This window comes from Arachis ipaensis, chromosome B10, assembly GCF_059453495.1.
Source record: "Arachis ipaensis isolate K30076 ecotype BB chromosome B10, ASM5945349v1, whole genome shotgun sequence".
NCBI classification, from domain to species: Eukaryota; Viridiplantae; Streptophyta; class Magnoliopsida; order Fabales; family Fabaceae; genus Arachis; species Arachis ipaensis.
The window spans coordinates 108,794,409-108,809,613 of NC_142435.1; the positions used below are offsets into that span (position 1 = coordinate 108,794,409).

Consider the following 15,205-nt stretch of genomic DNA (forward strand, 5'->3'; position numbering starts at 1 on the left):
CTCCCAAAAGTTCTGTGGAGGAAAGTGCATCCCTTGAGGCATCTCAGGGATTTCTTGGTGATGAGCTTCTTCATGCATCTCTTGAGATCCATGAATAGGCTCTCTTGTTTGCTCTATCCTTTTCTTAGTGATGGGCTTGTCCTCATCAATGAGGATATCTCCTTCTATGTCAATCCCAGCCGAGTTGCATAGATGGTAAATGAGGTGAGGAAAAGCTAACCTTGCCATAGTGAAGGACTTGTCAGCCACCTTGTAGAGTTCTTGAGGTATAATCTCATGAACCTCTACCTCTTCTCCAATCATGATGCTATGGATCATGATGGCCCGGTCTTAGTAACTTCAGACCGGTTGCTAGTGGGAATGATTGAGCGTTGAATGAACTCCAACCATCTTCTAGCTACAGGCTTAAGGTCCCATCTTCTCAGTTGAACCGGTTTGCCTTTTGAGTCAATCTTCCATTGAGCTCCTTCCACACATATGTCCATGAGGACTTGGTCCAACCTTTGATCAAAGTTGACTCTCCTTGTGTAGGGGCGTGCGTTCTCTTCCATTATTGGCAAGTTGAACGCCAACCTCACATTTTCAGGACTAAAATCTAAGTAATTCCCCCGAACCATGGTGAGATAATTCTTTGGGTTCGGGTTCTTACTTTGATCATGGTTCCTAGTGATCCATGCATTAGCATAGAACTCTTGAACCATTAGAATTCCGACTTGTTGGATGGGGTTTGTTAGAACTTCCCAACCTCTTCTATGGATCTCATGTCGGATCTCCGGATACTCATTTCTCTTGAGTTTGAAAGGGACCTCGGGGATCACCTTCTTCTTGGCCACAACATCATAGAAGTGGTCTTGATGGGCTTTGGAGATGAATCTTTCCATCTCCCATGTCTCGGAAGTGGAAGCTTTTGTCTTCCCTTTCCATTTTCTAGAGGATTCTCCGGTCTTAGGTGCCATCAATGGTAATGGAAAAATAAAAAGCTTTATGCTTTTACCACACCAAACTTAGAATATTGCTCACCCTCGAGCAAGAGAAGAAAGAAAACAAGAAGAAGAAGAAGAAATGGAGGAGAGGGAGAGAGGTTTCTGTTTCGGCCAAGAAGAGGAAGAGAGGGTTGTGTTGTGTGAAAATGAAGAAGAATGTAGGGGTTTATATAGTGGAGGGAGAGGGCTTAGGTTCGGCCATTTAGGATGGGTTTGGGTGGGAAAGTGATTTTGAATTTTGAAGGTAGGTGGGGTGTATGAAGTAGGTTTATGGGGAAGAGTAGATGGATGTAAGTGGTGAAGGGGTAGTAGGGAAGAGAGCTTGATGTGATTGGTGAAGGATTTTGGGGAAGGGTGTTTATTAGGAAGAGAGGATGAACATTGAGAAGAGGGAAGAGTATGAGTGGAGGTAGGTGGGGATCCTGTGGGGTCCACAGATGCTGAGATGATCCTGTGGGATCCACAGATCCTGAAGTGTCAAGGATTTACATCCCTGCACCATTGAGGCATGTAAAATGCCTTTGCATGCAATTCTGGCGTTTAAACGCCGAATTGATGCTTGTTCTGGGCGTTCAGCGCCCAGATGCAGCATGTTTCTGGCGTTGAACGCCAGTTTTATGCTTGTTTCTGGCGTTCAGCGCCAGCTTTTCTCAGTGTGCATTCCTGGCGTCTGAACGCCAGGATGCTGCTTGTTTTGGGCGTTCAACGCCAGATCCATGCTCTGTTCTGGCGTTGAACGCCAGCCAGATGCTCCTTACTGGCGTTTAAACGCCAGTAAGCCCTTTCTCCAGGGTGTGATTTTTCTTCTACTGTTTTTTATTTTTCTATTTATTTTGTGACTCTACATGATCATGAACCTAATAAAACATGAAATAACAATAAAATAAAAATAAAATTAGATAAATAAAAATTGGGTTGCCTCCCAACAAGCGCTTCTTTAATGTCAATAGCTTGACAGTGGGCTCTCATGGAGCCACACAGGTGATCAGGTCAATTTTATAGACTCCCAACACCAAACTTAGAGTTTGGGTATGGGAGTTTAACACCAAACTTAGAGTTTGGCTTAGGCCTCTCAACACCAAACTTAGAGTTTGATTCTGGGGGCTTTAGTTGACTCTGTTTTGAGAGAAGCTTACTGTGCCTCTTTTCCATGTTTACAGAAGGATGTCCTTGAGTTTTAAACACAAAGGAGTCCTCATTCAATTGAAGGACTAGTTCACCTCTGTCAACATCAATCACAGCTCTTGCTGTGGCTGGGAAGGGTCTTCCAAGAATGATGGATTCATCCTCATCCTTTCCAGTATCCAGGATTATGAAATCAGCAGGGATGTAAAGGCCTTCAACCTTTACTAATATGTCCTCTACTTGTCCATAAGCCTATTTTCTGGAATTGTCTGCCATCTCTAATGAGTTTCTAGCAGCTTGCACCTCAAAGATTCCCAGTTTCTCCATTACAGAGAGTGGCATGAGGTTTATTCCTGACCCAAGGTCACATATAGCCTTCTCAAAGATCATGGTGCCTATGGTACAAGGTATTAGGAACTTTCCAGGATTCTGTTTCTTCTGAGGCAATCTCAGTTGATCCAATGCATTTAGTTCATTGGTGAACAGGGGAGGTTCATCTCCCCAAGTCTCTTTACCAAATAAATTGGCATTCAGCTTCATGATTGCACCAAGGAACTTGGCAACTTGCTCTTCAGTAACATCCTCATTCTCTTCAGAAGAGGAATACTCATCAGAGCTCATGAATGGCATAAGGAGGTTCAATGGAATCTCTATGGTCTCTAGATGAGTCTCAGATTCCTTTGGGTCCTCAGAGGGAAACTCCTTATTGATCACTGGATGTCCCAAGAGGTCTTCCTCCTTGGGATTCACGTCCTCCCCTTCCTCCTTGGATTCGGCCATGATGGTTATATCAATGGCCTTGCACTATCCTTTTGGATTTTCTTTTGTATTGCTTGGGAGAGCACTAGGAGGGGTTTCAGTGATTTTCTTACTTAGCTGGCCCACTTGTGCCTCCAAATTTCTAATAGAGGACCTTGTTTCATTCATGAAACTCACAGTGGCCTTTGATAGATCAGAGACTAAGTTTGCTAAATTAGAGGTATTTTGTTCAGAGTTCTCTGTCTGTTGCTGAGTGGATGATGGAAAAGGCTTGCTATTGCTAAACCTGTTTCTTCCACCATTATTAAAGCCTTGTTGAGACTTTTGTTGATCCTTCCATGAGAAATTTGGGTGATTTTTCCATGAGGGATTATAGGTGTTTCCATATGGTTCACCCATGTAATTCACCTCTGCTATTGTAGGGTTCTCAGGATCATAAGCTTCTTCTTAAGAAGATGCCTCTTGAGTACTGTTGGATGCAGCTTGCATTCCATTCAGACTCTGAGAAATCATATTGACTTGCTGAGTCAATATTTTATTCTGAGCCAATATGGCATTCAGAGTATCAATTTCAAGAACTCCCTTCTTCTGAGGCGTCCCATTACTCACAGGATTCCTCTCAGAAGTGTACATAAACTGGTTATTATCAACCATGTCAATGAGTTCTTGAGCTTCTGTAGGCATTTTCTTTAGGTGAATGGATCCACCTGCAGAAGTATCCGATGACATCTTAGCTAATTCAGACAGACCATCATAGAATATATCCAGGATGCTCCATTCTGAAAGCATGTCAGAAGGACACTTTTTGGTCAGTTCTTTGTATCTCTCCCAAGCTTCATAGAGGGATTCACCTTCTTTTTGTTTGAAGGTTTGAACATCCACTCTAAGCTTACTCAGCTTTTGAGGAGGAAAGAACTTGGCTAAGAAAGCCTTGACCAGCTTATCCCAAGAGTTCAGGCTATCCTTAGGTTGAGAGTCCAACCATATTCTAGCTCTGTCTCTTACAACAAACGGGAAAAGCATTAGCCTGTAGACTTCAGGGTCTACTCCATTAGTCTTTATAGTATCACAGATCTGCAAGAATTCAGTTAAGAACTGAAAAGGATCTTCAGATGGAAGTCTATGAAACTTGCAGTTCTGTTGCATCAGAGAAACTAGTTGAGGTTTAAGCTCAAAATTGTTTGCTCCAATGGCAGGGATTGAGATGCTTCTTCCATGTAAATTGGAATTAGGTGCAGTAAAGTCACCAAGCATCCTCCTTGCATTATTATTATTTTCGGCTGCCATCTCCTCTTCCTGTTCAAAAATTCCTGTAAGGTTATCTCTGGATTGTTGTATTTTAGCTTCTCGTAGTTTCCTTTTCAGAGTCTTTTCAGGTTCAGGATCTGCTTCAACAAGAATGTTCTTGTCCTTGCTCCTGCTCATATGACAAGGAAGGGAATAACAACGAAAATATGGAATCCTCTATGTCACAGTATAGAGATTCCTTTGTGTGAGTAGAAGAAGAAAAGAATGTAATGTAAAGAAAGAGAAGGGAGGAGAATCCAAACACAAGGGTGAGGGGAGCAGAGATATGAGATGAGGAGAAGTGTTAGTAAATAAATAAATAAATAAAAGAAGATGAGGGAGAGGGAATTTCAAAAATTAATTTTGAAAAAGTGTTAATGATTTTCGAAAATTAAGATAAAATTAAAATTAAAATTAAAAATTGAAACAATTAATTAATTAAAAAGAATTTTTGAAAAAGAGGGAGGTATTTTCGAAAATTAGAGAGGGATAGTTAGTTAGGTAGTTTTGAAAGAGATAAGAAACAAACAAAAAGTTAATTAGTTAGTTGAAACAAATTTTGAAAATCAATTTTTAAAAGATAAGAAGATAAGAAGTTAGAAAAGATATTTGAAAAAGATAAGATAAAAAGATATTTTTGAAAAGATATGATTGAAATTAGTTTTGAAAAAGATTTGATTTTTAAAATCACAATTAATGACTTGATTCACAAGAAATCACAAGATATGATTCTAGAACTTAAAGTTTGAATCTTCCTTAACAAGTAAGTAACAAACTTGAAATTTTTGAACCAAAACATTAATTGTTGATGATATTTTCGAAAATTATGAAATAAAATTAAGAAAAAGATTTTTGAAAAATATTTTTTAAAATTTTCAAAAATAAATAAGAGAAATGAAAAATATTTGATTTTTGAAAAAGATTTTGAAAAAGATAAGATTTTTAAATTGAAAATTTGATTTGACTCATAAAAACAACTAGATTTTAAAAATTTTTGAAAAAGTCAATCCAAATTTTCGAAATTTATGAGTGAAAAAGGGAAAGATATTTTTTTGAATTTAGAATTTTTAATGATGAAAGCGAAAAACATGAAAATGATGCAATGCATGAAAATTTTGGATCTAAACATGTGATGCATGCAAGAACACCATGAATGTCAAGATGAACACCAAGAACACTTTGAATGTCAAGATGAACATCAAGAACTTATTTTTGAAAAAATTTTCAAGAAAAGAAAACATGCAAGACACCAAACTTAGAAATTTTTCATGTATAGACACTATGAATGCAAGAATGCATATGAAAAACAAGAAAAGACACAAAACAAGAAAATATGAAGATCAAACAAGAAGACTGGCCAAGAACAACTTGAAGATCATGAAGAACACTATGAATGCATGAATTTTCGAAAAAAAAAATGCGTAAAGAATTTTTAGAAAAAATGCAATTGACACCAAACTTAAAAATTGACTCAAGACTCAAACAAGAAACACAAAATATTTTTTATTTTTATGATTTTATAAAATTTTTTTTATTTTTTTTCGAAAATTAATGTGAAAAAGAAAAATAAAGATTCCAAAATTTTTAATATGAATTCCAGGAATCTTGCACTCTTAGTCTAAAGCTCCAATCTGAGGGTTAGGCATGGCTTAATAGCCAGCCAAGCTTTAGAAGATACAAATCAGGCATATAACAGCTGATACTTCATCCAACTTCATATACATGTCTTTTATGTTGACAAGTGGAAGCCTCAATCCAAAAGAATTTGGATATGGCTTTACAGCCAGCCAGGCTTCTACATGCTTCATGAAACACTAGAATTCATTCTTAAAAATTCTGAAGAAAAATATATTTTTTGAAAATATTTTTTTTGAAAATATTTTTTTTTTTGAAAATTAATTGGGAAAAACGAAAAAGAAGAAAATATTTTTGAAAAATTTTTGAAAATAAAATAAGAAGAAAATTACCTAATCTGAGCAACACGATGAACCGTCAGTTGTCCAAACTCGAACAATCCCCGGCAACGGCGCCAAAAACTTGGTATGCGAAATTGTGATCCCTGGTTGTAAAATTTGTTGTTCGTTCTCTCCCTGGCAATGGCGCCAACAAACTGGTGCACAATACCATGGTCCAAACATAACTTCACAACTTCACACAACTAACCAGCAAGTGCACTGGATCGTCCAAGTAATAAAACCTTACGTGAGTAAGGGTCGATCCCACGGAGATTGTTGGTATGAAGCAAGCTATGGTCATCCTGTAAATCTCAGTTAGGCGGATATCAAATGGTTATGGAGTTTTCGAATATAATAATAAATAAACAGAAAATAAAGATAAAGATACTTATGTATATCATTGGTGAGAATTTCAGATAAGCATATAGAGATGCTTTCGTTCCTCTGATCTCTGCTTTCCTGCTGTCTTCATCCAATCAGTCTTACTCCTTTCCATGGCAAGCTTTCTGTAAGGGCATCACCGTTGTCAATGGCTACATTCCATCCTCTCTGTGAAAAAGGTCTAAATGCTCTGTCATGGCATGGCTAATCATCTGGAGGTTCTCGATCATACTGGAATAGGATTCACCATCCTTTTGCGTCTGTCACTACACCCAGCACTCACGAGTTTGAAGTTCGTCACAGCCATCCCTTCCCAGATCCTACTCGGAATACCACAGACAAGGTTTAGACTTTCCGGATCTCAGGAATGGTCATCCATGGGTTCTAACTTATACCACGAGGATTCTAATATCTCGGACTCGGTCCCCTGTATTAGATATCCTAGAGATATTCATTCTAGCTTGTTTGCATGTAGAACGGAAGTGTTTGTCAGGCACGCGTTCATAAGTGAGAATGATGATGAGTGTCACATAATCATCACATTCATCATGTTCTTGGGAACGAATGGATATCTTAGAAGCGGAATAAGTTGAATTAAATAGAAAAATAGTAGTACTTTGCATTAAATCATGAGGAATAGTAGAGCTCCACACCTTAATCTATGGTGTGTAGAAACTCTACCGTTGAAAATACATAAGTGATGAAGGTTTAGGCATGGCCAAATGGCCAGCCCCCAAACGTGATCAATATGATCCAAAGTTGAACTAAAAATCATAAGATGTCTAATACAATAGTAAAAAGTCCTATTTATACTAAACTAGCTACTAGGGTTTACAGAAGTAAGTAATTGATGTATAAATCCACTTCCGGGGCCCACTTGGTGTGTGCTTGGGCTGAGCTTGAAGTTTACACGTGCAGAGGCTTCTTTTGGAGTTGAACGCCAAGTTGTAACGTGTTTTTGGCGTTCAACTCTGGTTCGTGACGTGTTTCTGGCGTTTAACTCCAGACTGCAACGTAAAACTGGCATTCAACGCCCTTTTGCATCATTTAAACTCGACCAAAGTATGGACTATTATATATTGCTGGAAAGTCCTGGATGTATACTTTCCAATGTAATTGGAAGCGCGCCATTTTGAGTTTTGTAGCTCCAGAAAATCCACTTTGAGTGCAGGGAGGTCAGAATCCAACAACATCAGCAGTCCTTCTTCAACCTCTGAATCTGATTTTTGCTCAAGTCCCTCAATTTCAGCCAGAAAATACCTGAAATCACAGAAAAACACACAAACTCATAGTAAAGTCCAGAAATGTGAATTTAACATAAAAACTAATAAAAACATCCCTAAAAGTAACTAGATCCTACTAAAAATATACTAAAAACAATGTCAAAAAGCGTATAAATTATCCGCTCATCACTACACTAGAAGGGTCAACTTTGATCAAAGGTTGGACCAAGTCCTCATAGACATTTGTGAAGAGGGTGCTCAATGGAAGAGAGATTCAAGAGGAAAGCCGGTTCAACTAAGAAGGCATGACCTCAAGCCCGTGGCTAGGGGATGGTTGGAATTCATCCAACGCTCAATTATTCCCACTAGCAACTGGTCTGAAGTTACTATAGACCGGGCTATCATGATCCATAGCATCATGATTGGAGAGGAAGTAGAAGTTCATGATGTTATATCCCATGAACTCTACAAGGTGGCGGACAAGTCCTCCACTTTGGCAAGGTTAGCCTTCCCTCATCTCATTTGTCACCTTTGCAATTCGGCTGGAATTGACATAGAGGAAGACACCCTCATTAATAAGGACAAGCCCATCACTAAGAAAATGATAGAGCAAACAAGAGATCCCACTCATGGACAAGAGCATGAGTAAATTCCTCATCATGAAATTCCTGAGATACCTCAAGGGATGCATTTTCCTCCACAAAACTATTGGGAGCAAATCAACACCTCCCTAGGAGAATTAAGTTCCAACATGGGACAACTAAGGGTGGAGTGCCAAGAGCATTCCATCTTGCTTCATGAAGTTAAAGAAGATCAAAGAGTCATGAGAGAGGAGCAACAAAGGCAAGGAAGAGACATTGAGGAGCTCAAGGACTCCATAAGATCTTCAAGAGGAAGAACAAGCCGCCATCACTAAGGTGGACCCGTTCTTTAATTTCCTTGTTCTTTATTTTCTGTTTTTCAAATTTGTATGCTTTATGTTTGTCTATGTTTGTGTCTTTATTACATGATCACTAGTGTCTAAGTTTCTATGCCTTAAAGCTATGAAAATGAATCCATCACCTTTCTTAAATGAAAAATGTTTTTAATTGAAAAAGAAAAAGAAGTGCATGAATTTCGAATTTTAAAACAGTTTAGTTATTTTGATGTGGTGGCAATACTTTTGTCTTTCTGAATGAATGCTTGAACAGTGCATATTTTTTTGAATTTAATTGTTCATGAATGTTAAAATTGTTGGCTCTTGAAAGAATGATGGAAAAGGAGAAATGTTATTTGATAATCTAAAAAATCATAAAAATTGATTCTTGAAGCAAGAAAAAGCAGTGAAAAGCTTGGAGAAAAAAAATGTGAAAACAAAAAAAAAAGAGAAAAGAAAAAGAAAAAGCAAGTAGAAAAAGCCAATAGCCCTTTAAACCAAAAGGCAAGGGTAAAATAAAAAAGGATCCAAGGCTTTGAGCATCAGTGGATAGGAGGGCCCACATGAATAAAATCCTAGCCTAAGCGGCTAAACCAAGCTGTCCCTAACCATGTGCTTGTGGCGTGAAGGTGTCAAGTGAAAACTTGAGACTGAGCAGTTAAAGTTGTGGTCCAAAGCAAAAAGAGTGTGCTTAAGAGCTCTGGACACCTCTAATTGGGGACTCTAGCAAAGTTGAGTCATAATCTGAAAAGGTTCACCCAGTTATGTGTCTGTGGCATTTATGTATCCGGTGGTAATACTGGAAAACAAAATGCTTAGGGTCACGGCCAAGACTCATAAAGTAGCTGTGTTCAAGAATCAACATACTTAACTAGGAGAATCAATAACACTATCTGAATTCTGAGTTCCTATAGATGCCAATCATTCTGAAATTCAAAGGATAAAATGAGATGCCAAAACTGTTCAGAAGCAAAAAGCTAAAAGCCCCGCTCATCTAATTAATACTGATCTTCATAGATGTTTTTGGAATTCATTGTATATTCTCTTCTTTTTATCCTATTTGACTTTTAGTTGCTTGGGGACAAGCAACAATTTAAGTTTGGTGTTGTGATGAGCGGATAATTTATACGCTTTTTGGCATTGTTTTTAGTATGTTTTTAGTATATTTTAGTTAGTTTTATTATATTTTTATTATTTTTTATTTAAAATTCACTTTTCTGGAATTTACTATGAGTTTATGTGTTTTTCTGTGATTTCAGGTATTTTCTGGCTGAAATTGAGGGACCTGAGCAAAAATCTGATTCAGAGGCTGAAAAAGGACTGCAGATGCTGTTGGATTCTGACCTCCCTGCACTCGAAGTGGATTTTCTGGAGCTACAGAATCCCAATTAGCGCGCTCTCAATTGCGTTGGAAAGTAGACATCCTAGGCTTTCCAAAAATATATAATAGTCCATATTTTGCCCAAGATTTGATGGCCCAAACTGGCATTCAAAGTCAGCATAGAAATTCTAGTGTCAAAACGCCAGAACTGGCATAAAAGCTAGAGTTAAACGCCCAAACTGGCACAAAAGCTGGCGTTTAACTCCAAGAAAAGTCTCTACACGTGAAAGCTTCAATGCTCAGCCCAAGCACACACCAAGTGGGCCCAGAAGAAGATTTCTGCATTAATTACTTATTTCTGTAAACCCTAGGCTACTGGTTCTCTATAAATAGGACCTTTTGCTATTGTATTTTTATCTTGGTTCTTCTGGTTCCCCCTCTGGGGCCGAAGCCAATGAACACCATTATCACTTTTGTATTTTCGATGGTGAAGTTTCTACACACCATAGATTAAGGTGTGGAGCTCTGCTGTTCTTCATGAATTAATGTAAAGTACTACTATTTTTCTATTCAATTCACGCCTACTTCTTCTCTATGATATTCATTCGTTCTTCAACTTGATGAATGTGATGATCCGTGACACTCATCATCATTCTCACCTATGAACATGTGCCTGACAACCACCTCTGTTCTACTAGCAATGGCTTGAATGCGTATCTCTTGGGTTTCTAATCTAAGATTGGAACCTTCGTGGTATAGGCTAGAATTATTGGCGGTCATTCTTGAGATCCGGAAAGTCTAAACCTTGTCTGTGGTATTCCGTGTAGGATCTGGGAAGGGATGACTGTGATGAGCTTCAAACTCGCGATTGTTGGGCGTGTGACAGATGCAAAAGGATCAATGGATCCTATTCCAACATGATCGAGAACCGACAGATGATTAGCCGTGCGGTGACAGTGCATTTGGAATATTTTCACTGAGAGGACGGGAAGTAGCCATTGACAATGGTGATGCCCCACATAAAGCTTGCCATGGAAGGGATTATGAATGATTAGATGGAGGTAATAGGAAAGCAGAGGTTCAAGAGGAACAAAGCATCTTCATACGCTTATCTGAAATTCCTACCAATGAATTACATAAGTATCTCTATCTTTATTCTATTTTATATTTTATCCATCTTTTAATTATCAATTCTCCATAACCATTTGAATCTGCCTGACTGAGATTTACAAGATGACCATAGCTTGCTTCAAGCCGACAATCTCCGTGGGATCGACCCTAACTCACGTAAGGTATTACTTGGACGACCCAGTGCACTTGCTGGTTAGTTGTGCAGAATTGTGACAAAGTGTGATTCACGTTTGAGAGTTCCAAGTCTTTGGCGCCATTGTTGATGATCACAATTTCGTGCACCAGAAGTGTACATGAACTGGTTATTTGCAACCATTTCAATAAGTTCCTGGACTTCTGCAAGCGTCTTCTTCAGATGAAGAGATCCTCCAGCAGAGTGGTCCAATGACATCTTAGACAATTCAGACAGACCATCATAGAATATACATATGATGCTCCATTCTGAAAACATGTCAGAAGGACAGCTTTTGATCAATTGCTTGTATCTTTCCCAAGCTTCATAGAGGGATTCACCTTCCTTCTGTCTGAAGGTTTGGACTTCCACTCTAAGCTTGCTCAACTTTTGAGGTGGAAAGAATTTGGCCAAGAAAGCATTGACCAACTTTTCCCAAGAGTTCAGGCTATCTTTAGGTTGTGAGTCTAACCATGTCCTAGCTCTGTCTCTTACAGCAAAGGGAAAAAGCATAAGTCTATAGACCTTAGGATTAACCCCATTAGTCTTAACAGTGTCACAGATTTGTAAGAATTTAGCTAAGAACTGATGAGGATCTTCTAGTGGAAGTCCATGAAACTTGCAATTTTGCTGCATCAGAGAAACTAATTGAGGCTTAAGCTCAAAATTGTTTGCTCTAATTGCAGGAATTGAGACGCTCCTTCCACAGAAGTCAGAAGAGGGTGCAATAAAGTCACCAAGCATCTTCCTTGCATCTCCTCCATTGTTGTTGGGTTCGGCTATCTCTTCTTCTTTTTCGAAAAATTCTGTCAGGTCCTCTCCAGAGTGTTGTGCCTTAGCTTCTCTTAGCTTCCTCTTTAGAGTCCTTTCAGGTTTCGGATCAGCTTCAATAAGAATGTTCTTATCCTTGCTCCTGCTCATATGAAAAAGAAGAGAACAAAAAAGAACAGGAATCCTCTATGTCACAGTATAGAGATTCCTTTATGTGTGTAGAAGAATAGAAGAGTAGAATGAAGAAGAGAGAAGATGAAGAATTCAAACATAGAGAGGGAGAGAGGGTTCGAATTATGAGAAGAAGAGAAGTGTTAGTAAATAAATAAATAGAAAGAGATGAGAGAGGGAGAGAGAGAATTCGAATTTAATTAAATAGAAAAGAAAAATATTTTTGTTTTTATTTTAATTATTAGTTATAATTCGAAAATTTAAGAAGGAAAATAAAATAAAATTGAAATTTAAAGCAATTAGTTAATTAAAAAGAATTTTGAAAAAGTGGTTAGTGATTTTCGAAAATTGGAGAGAGAAAAGTAGTTAGGTGGTTTTGAAAAAGATATGATTGAAATAGAAAACTTTTAAAATCAAACAAAAAGTCAAGTAGTTAATTGAAAAAGATTTGAAAATAAATTTGAAAAGATAAGAAGTTAGAAAGGATTTTGAAATTGATTTTGAAAAAGATATGATTGAAAATCATTTTGAAAAAGATTTGAAAAGGAAATTAAAAAGATTTGATTTTTGAAATTAAAGTTAATTACTTGACTAACAAGAAATTAAAAGATATGATTTTAGAATTTAAAGATTGAACCTTTCTTAATAGGCAAGTAACAACTTGAAAATTTTTGAACTTAAATATTAATTTTGAAAATCAAATTTTAAGAATTCAAAAATATGAAGAAAGAATGAAAAAGATTTGATTTTTGAAAAGGATTTGAAAAAGATAGAATTTTTAAATTAAAATTTTGACTTGATTAATAAGAAACAATTAAATTTTAAAACTTTATTACTAAATCAATTCAAATTTTCGAAATTTATGAGTGAAATAAGGGAAAGATATTTTTTTGATTTTTGAATTTTTAATGAGGGGAGAGAAAAACAACTAAATGATGCAAAACATAAAAATTTAAGATCAAAACTAATAATGCATGCAAGAACAATTTGAATGTCAAGATGAACACCAAGAACACTTTGAAGATCATGATGAACACCAAGAACATATTTTTGAAAATTTTTAAGAAAAAAAAAACATGAAAGACACCAAACTTAAAAATTTCTAAACTTTAGACACTAATAATTCAAGAATGCATATAAAAAAAACAAGAAAAGACACCAAAACAAGAAAGTGCAAAGATCAAATAAGGAAAATTATCAAGAACAATTTGAAGAACAAGATAGAACACCATGCATGAATTTTCGAAAATTTAAAGAAAAATTAAAACATGCAATTGACACCAATTTTAAAATTTGACACTAGACTCAAACAAGAAACACAAAATATTTTCGGTTTTTTGATTTTATTAAATTTTTTTTTGTAATTTTTTTTCGAAAATTAATTTGGAAAATGAAAATAAAGAAATTCAAAATTTTTAATAAGAATTACAGGAATCATGCAATGTTAGTCTAAAGCTTCGGTCCAAAAATTTAGACATGGCCAATGGCCAGCCAAGCTTCAGCAGAACATTACATACAACAGCTAAATTGATGAGAAAGACAAAGAAGCTTTTCTAAGGATAAGTGAAACCTGGGTCCAAAATTTTAGACATGGCTTAACAGCCAGCCAGGATTCAACATATCTCATGAAACTCTAGAATTCATTCTTAAAAATTTTGAAGAAATTTTTTTTTGAAAACTAAACATATTTTAATTTTTGTTTTGAATTTTTCGAAAATAAAAAGCTTAAAAATAAAATAAAATTACCTAATCTGAGCAACAAGATGAACCGTCAGTTGTCCAAACTCGAACAATTCCCGGCAACGGTGCCAAAAACTTGGTGCACAAAATTGTGATCTCAATGGCGCCAACAGCTTGGTACGCACAATTGTAATCTCAACTCTTTTTCACAACTCCGCACAACTAACCAGCAAGTGCACTGGGTCGTCCAAGTAATACCTTACGTGAGTAAGGGTCGATCCCACAGAGATTGTCGGCTTGAAGCAAGCTATGGTCATCCTTGTAAATCTCAGTCAGGCGGATTCAAATGGTTATGAGGTTTTGATAATTAAAATATAAATAAAATATAAAATAAGATAGAGATACTTATGTAATTCATTGGTGGAAATTTCAGATAAGCGTATGGAGATGCTTTGTTGCTTCTGAACTTCTGCTTTCCTACTGCCTTCTTCCAACCATGCGTTACCTCCTTCCATGGAAAGCTGTATGTTCCTCTCGGATGAAAACAAATCCATATGCACTGTCACCGCACGACTAATCATCTGTCAGTTCCCGCTAGCGTCGGAATAGGACCATTGTCCTTTTGCACACTGTCACTTGTGACCCATATTCACAAGTTTGAAGCTCGTCACAGTCATCCCTTCCCAGATCCTACTCGGAATACCACAGACAAGGTTTAGACTTTCCGGATCCCGGATCCTACTCGGAATACCACAGACAAGGTTTAGACTTTCCGGATCCCAGGAATGGCTGCCAATAATTCTAGCCTATACCACAAAGGTTCTAATCTTAGATTAGAAACCCAAGAGAATATACTCCAGCTGTCATCCAATGACTACGTTGAACATCATGTAGATCGCTTTGTGGTTGTCAGGTACGCGACCTTGGCTGAGCGAGTAACGAAGATTGGGTTATTGTCACGGGTCACCTCTTCATTCTGACTTAATTGAATTAAGTACGAGAGTATATCTTGGAGAAGAAGTAGGCATGAATTGAATAGAAAAACAATAGTACTTGTATTAATTCATGAAGAACAGCAGAGCTCCACACCTTAATCTATGGGGTGTAGAAACTCCACCGTAGAAAATATATAAGTGAAAAAGGTCTAGGCATTGCCATAAGGCCAGCCTCCAAATGTGTACAATGTTCCAAAGATGGTAAAGTTGGTCAAAAAGACTCTAAAATAAATCTCTAAAAGTAGTTTATATACTAGACTAGTAACCTATGGTTACAGAAAATGAGTAACTAAGTGCAAATAGTGCAGAAATCCACTTTCGGGGCCCACTTGGTG

General features: G+C 37.1%; 2 non-coding genes across 2 annotated transcripts; both read left to right on the plus strand.

Moving 5' to 3' along the window:
* Nucleotides 1–3,650: 3,650 nt before the first annotated feature.
* Nucleotides 3,651–3,758, plus strand: LOC148581259 (small nucleolar RNA R71). Its single transcript, XR_015899635.1, has one exon. It is a non-coding gene; the product is annotated as a small nucleolar RNA R71 (small nucleolar RNA).
* A 7,772-nt stretch (nucleotides 3,759–11,530) lies between these two features.
* LOC148581260 (small nucleolar RNA R71) lies at nucleotides 11,531–11,634 on the plus strand. The gene has a single exon (XR_015896240.1). It is a non-coding gene; the product is annotated as a small nucleolar RNA R71 (small nucleolar RNA).
* The last annotated feature ends 3,571 nt before the right edge of the window (nucleotides 11,635–15,205 follow it).